The sequence below is a fragment of the Cephus cinctus genome, unplaced genomic scaffold, assembly GCF_000341935.2.
Source record: "Cephus cinctus unplaced genomic scaffold, Ccin1 Ccin1_scaffold0067, whole genome shotgun sequence".
Lineage (NCBI taxonomy): Eukaryota > Metazoa > Arthropoda > Insecta > Hymenoptera > Cephidae > Cephus > Cephus cinctus.
This window is the reverse complement of record NW_014332810.1, coordinates 4914-10075: the sequence shown is the minus strand read 5'-3', so window position 1 is coordinate 10075 and position 5162 is coordinate 4914. Positions and strand designations below refer to the sequence as shown.

Genomic DNA, 5162 nt, shown 5'->3' with positions numbered 1-5162 from the left:
AAAAAAGTAGCGAAAACGTTATATTAAATATTGAAAATATAATTAAAATGATGGGCCAGTGCTAGATCACATAAAAGGAAAACATGTAGTGACTTATGTACTTGGCCTCAATAATATGATATCAATACTTTTTGTTAGAGGAATTCACAGCAATCCTGTACTTGGCGTAGTTTTTTACACGTAAGTGTTTTTTGGGGGATATAGACTACGCAATCCCTATTTCAAACTCTTTGAAAGGGAGTTCGTTTCGAACAGTGTTATCGTTCGGACGTAACCTACCTGTGTTCTCTTAGTTCATTTGAAGCACCTTATTTATTAGTCGGGTCTTTGGGATTATAGCGAATATTATTCTTATAATCAGTGAAACTTATATTTTTAGTGGAGTTTTCGATTATCATACGTTTATTTATTATTAATAAAGAGCAATAGAGCGCTCCGCTTTTCTCTCCACTCTCGGGGAGTGGGAACTGACATAGTGATCTCAAGTGCAAAGTATTTTTAATTCCTGCAAAGCAAGCACATGCACAAATAGCTGCTTAGACACATTGACTGTATAATCTGCACCTGAAAGAAGAAAGAAACGGGAGGAAACATATAGCCAGTGTTGTATGACAACGCCTTGACTTGTTTGAGCGCCTGTTGCTAGCCGCGGGGTTCACCTTCTACAGGGTCATGAGTTCCTTGTGTGTGTGTATCCAGATCTTCGTATTTGACCTGTAACAACGATTTTGTAAATAATTCTTGTTTGTACGTTCTATGGATAAATGTTATCGTCCTCTAGCTAGTTAGATTTTAGTTCAGCCGGTGGTCAGGCGGAGTGGAGCGGTGCGGAGAGCGCTGTTTCCTCCTGGTAACGGAACAAAACTTTCTCGACCGCAGGAGATTAGGGGTCGCGCAAATTCTCAACTCACGCACTCATTTACTTATATCCAACAATTCAAACCAGTCATTCTGGGATAGGGCAAGTGCAGATCTGCTATTGCCTCTGGAGGGGGTTGGATCACAAATAGAGGTGGGGTTCATTTCTACTTCGGATGAGGAGGGGGGATCGGAGGTTCATGATTCGTCTGATATCAACCTGCAGCGTCGGTGCAAGAGACCTCTGGACCTGGGGGATTCTGGGGACCATCAGTCTTTCCATCCCAGTAAGGTTTTCCATGGCGAATTAGTGGAATTACAGGATTCTCCTCACCAGAGAGTTTTTCCGGACTCTACTCCTCCCCCGTTCGTCATCCTCCTGCGTCATAAAGACAGAACCAAGAATATAGCTAGATACCACCCGGTTACTCTGGGAGCCAAACTTGGTAGGTTTGGGTCTCTAAGTATGATAGAACGACCCAGCAAGGCCACAGTAAGAATTACCTTGGAAGATAGAGAAGAGGCCAACAACCTGATTTCGTCCGTTAGCGACATAGATCCGAACTGGATAGCCTTTATCCCCGAGTACAGGGTAACGCGTGTTGGTCTAATCAGGGACATGGATCCTGAACTAGATGCAGCTTTGTTAGTTCAGGCTTTCAACTCTCACTCGGGCAATCCTAAAACTCTCGACGTGGAAAGGCTTTTTTCAGCTAGGGGAAGCACTGATAAATAAAAGGAAAGAGAAAAAGTGCCTTTACCTCTTATTAAGGTCACCTTCCTAGGGGACACCCTGCCGGAGACAATCAGATGCTGGTCCTACGACTGTCCTGTAGTCCCTTTTATCCCTTCGGCATATAGATGTTTTAATTGTCAAAGATTTGGACATACCGCCGCTCTGTGCAAGGGCTCTGTGAGATGCTTCAGATGTTCTATGGACCACCGTGAGAAGGAATGTACATCAAATCTTATTAAATGCCCAAATTGCCAGGGCCCACACAGAGCTTCAGACGTGAACTGCCCCTCGTTTATTCTGGAAAAGAAAATTAAAAAATACATGGCCATTAACAATGTCAGCCGGTTGGAGGCATTGAAAGTAGTAACGACGGATAATAACAACGTGGTTGCGGATGTCCATCCCAGTGTACCTTATAAACATCAGGTGTCGGTGAAGGAAAAGTCGCAACGCTACTCCCAAATCGAGGTTAATTCGGGGATGGTAGGGGGTAGCCTAGATGAATCAGGCGACGACCCATCTGGTCATTCCTCGACAACGGATTTGAGAAACCCCCGTGGTGACATTGGAGCAATTGCTAATCAACTGGAGACCTTGTGTTCTTCAAATAGAGACTTGATTCCGGAGCTCATCAAGCTCCTTGTCAGCATGTCCTCCAAGTGATTCTCTCGTCCGTCCGCCTGCTGCCTCTTGATGTGAGAGCCTTCCATGCTGAAAGTCTGGTTCTGAAACGAGTTGTGCGTTCCGCTGTAATTGTTTCTTGTTTTTCCCGTCTCCACTCTAGGAAAGCGGCCCAACTCGTTGAGTTGCTTGGAGGTTGGGAACGTTACCGGCGGTGTATCGGCGTCTCTGCTCGCGAGCGTATGCTTTTCGGGTTATGTGGCTCTTCCCATTCTTTCAAATCCTCCCCACTTTGACTCCTGGACTCTGCGCCGCAGAGTCTCGCAGGAGGTCTGCAGGGGTCTTCGGAGCGGACGGATAGATGTAGGGCGGTCTTCTAGAGTTGCGAGGGCGGGTTCCTGCGCTAGACCGCGATAGCAGTTTCGTTTTTTTCTTTTTTCTTTGGCTTTCTTTATTTTTTTTTCTTTTCCTTCTTTCTTAGGGTCGGCAATTGCTCTTTTAATTTCAGATAGGACCTTTCCAGTTTGAGGGAACGTTAATAGCCGAGAAATACCATGGATTTCTCAGGCGCGACCTTAAACACCTCCTTCGCATCAGCGGATTGCTCGAAGAGGACCTGACGAGGATTTGGCTGCAGCACGACGGTGCTCCTGCACATGCAGCCCGCATCGTTCGTCATTAACTCGACGGTATGTTTCCGGAGCGCTGGATCGGACGAGGTGGACCCCGTCACTGGCCGGCACGTCCCCCAGACCTGACGCCATTGGATTTCTTCCTCTGGGGACACGAGAAGTCGGTCGTCTACAGGGCACCCATCGAGACGCTGCAAGAGCTTCACCTGCGGATCGACAGTGCCGTGCGTTCCGTCACTCCGGAAATGCTGGTAAACCGTCGAGGCAGCCTCCTGCAGCGTGGGAGGTGCTGCATTCAGGCGAATGGCGGACACTTCGAGCACCTTCTTCATTGAGGTAAGGAAACAAAATTATTCAATAAAAAGTTATTGTTTAAATTTGATTTATAATCTATTTGGATTTTTATCATGCTTTAGGTGCTATGTCCAGCACTGTCTGCGCCCCTGTGTGTTCCTGTACAAGACGACGACCGGTCGGTCAAATTGTAAAACAACTTCAATACAAAAGGTACGTTTTACAACAGCATCTTAACAATATCAATTAGATATGCTAATAAATTTGTTTTTCGTTTCATGTGAACATCGTTCTCGGTGGGAACAATCTTTCGATCGACTTCGAAAAAAGTAAGTAAACACAATACAGTACAATATTATTTTTTAAATTAATTAATTAATTTTTTTTTCCTTTTCTATTTCTTTTACATGAACGTGAGAGAAAGCGGCGCAAGTTCAATAAGTGAGGCTATCAATAAAAAGTAAACAGAACTCGCCTATCATCATGCTACAGTCAAAGGTAAGCGAACCCTGCCCTATAATCCATTTGTCTATTTTATTAAACAAATAAGATGTAAATAACCATCTACCTTTTCTTTTCCAGATTGTCATTATCAGGGTGATGAGAAAAGGAAATAGAAGAACAGCATCCTAGATGACCTAACCTGAGGACAACAAGCGGGGACGGCCATCTAGAATTTCCAGTATCTCCATTTATTTGATTGGACAAGACTGTAACGGCAAATTAGTGATAAAGATTAAATTATACATAATATGGTAAAACATATGATGTATATTTTATTCGCTATCACTTTTTCAAAGCCACAGTCTTGTTCAATCCAATGAATGAAGATACTGGAAGTTCTAAATGATAATTATTATAACCAATAACCTATTCCATAACATAACAGCGATTATTATTATTTATTTTTAATTATTATTAACTTGACTAAACTAAGTTAATATATTGTCATTACTTACCGGTTTAAGATTTTTGTACATTTCTATAATGCGTTAACACATTGTAAACATAAACCTAAATTCATTATTTACTTTGCGTTAGCACAATGGGTCATCAAATTACATTAATTAAATTATAAACTCGACGGTATGTTTCCGGAGCGCTGGATCGGACGAGGAGGACCCCGTCACTGGCCGGCACGTTCCCCAGACCTGACGCCATTGGATTTCTTCCTCTGGGGACACGAGAAGTCGGTCGTCTACAGGGCACCCATCGAGACGCTGCAAGAGCTTCACCTGCGGATCGACAGTGCCGTGCGTTCCGTCACTCCGGAAATGCTGGTAAACCGTCGAGGCAGCCTCCTGCAGCGTGGGAGGTGCTGCATTCAGGCGAATGGCGGACACTTCGAGCACCTTCTTCATTGAGGTAAGGAAACAAAATTATTCAATAAAAAATTAATGTTTAAATTTGATTTTTAATCTATTTGGATTTTTATCATGCTTTAGGTGCTATGTCCAGCACTGTCTGCGCCCCTGTGTGTTCCTGTACAAGACGACGACCGGTCGGTCAAATTGTAAAACAACTTCAATACAAAAGGTACGTTTTACAACAGCATCTTAACAATATCAATTAGATATGCTAATAAATTTGTTTTTCGTTTCATGTGAACATCGTTCTCGGTGGGAACAATCTTTCGATCGACTTCGAAAAAAGTAAGTAAACACAATACAGTACAATATTATTTTTTAAATTAATTAATTAATTTTTTTTTCCTTTTCTATTTCTTTTACATGAACGTGAGAGAAAGCGGCGCAAGTTCAATAAGTGAGGCTATCAATAAAAAGTAAACAGAACTCGCCTATCATCATGCTACAGTCAAAGGTAAGCGAACCCTGCCCTATAATCCATTTGTCTATTTTATTAAACAAATAAGATGTAAATAACCATCTACCTTTTCTTTTCCAGATTGTCATTATCAGGGTGATGAGAAAAGGAAATAGAAGAACAGCATCCTAGATGACCTAACCTGAGGACAACAAGCGGGGACGGCCATCTAGAATTTCCAGTATCTCCATTTATTT

At 42.8% G+C, this 5162-nt stretch overlaps 3 long non-coding RNA genes across 5 annotated transcripts; 2 read left to right on the top strand and 1 right to left on the bottom strand.

The window, feature by feature from the left end:
- Window positions 1-384: 384 nt before the first annotated feature.
- On the bottom strand, window positions 385-2696 carry LOC107268779. Of its 3 annotated transcripts, XR_001537930.2 has the most exons (6): window positions 2425-2696; window positions 2007-2319; window positions 1620-1891; window positions 1363-1538; window positions 1079-1237; window positions 385-714 (listed from the first exon to the last, which is right to left on the bottom strand). It is a non-coding gene; the product is annotated as an uncharacterized LOC107268779 (long non-coding RNA). The 3 variants fall into 3 exon arrangements; XR_003060048.1 differs by having other exon boundaries at window positions 1363-1546; window positions 2007-2696; XR_001537929.2 differs by having other exon boundaries at window positions 2007-2696.
- A 148-nt stretch (window positions 2697-2844) lies between these two features.
- On the top strand, window positions 2845-4183 carry LOC112494531. The gene is made up of 3 exons (XR_003060049.1): window positions 2845-3183; window positions 3264-3639; window positions 3724-4183. It is a non-coding gene; the product is annotated as an uncharacterized LOC112494531 (long non-coding RNA).
- Window positions 4184-4362: 179 nt separating this feature from the next.
- LOC112494533 lies at window positions 4363-5152 on the top strand. Its single transcript, XR_003060051.1, has 3 exons — window positions 4363-4506; window positions 4587-4962; window positions 5047-5152. It is a non-coding gene; the product is annotated as an uncharacterized LOC112494533 (long non-coding RNA).
- The last annotated feature ends 10 nt before the right edge of the window (window positions 5153-5162 follow it).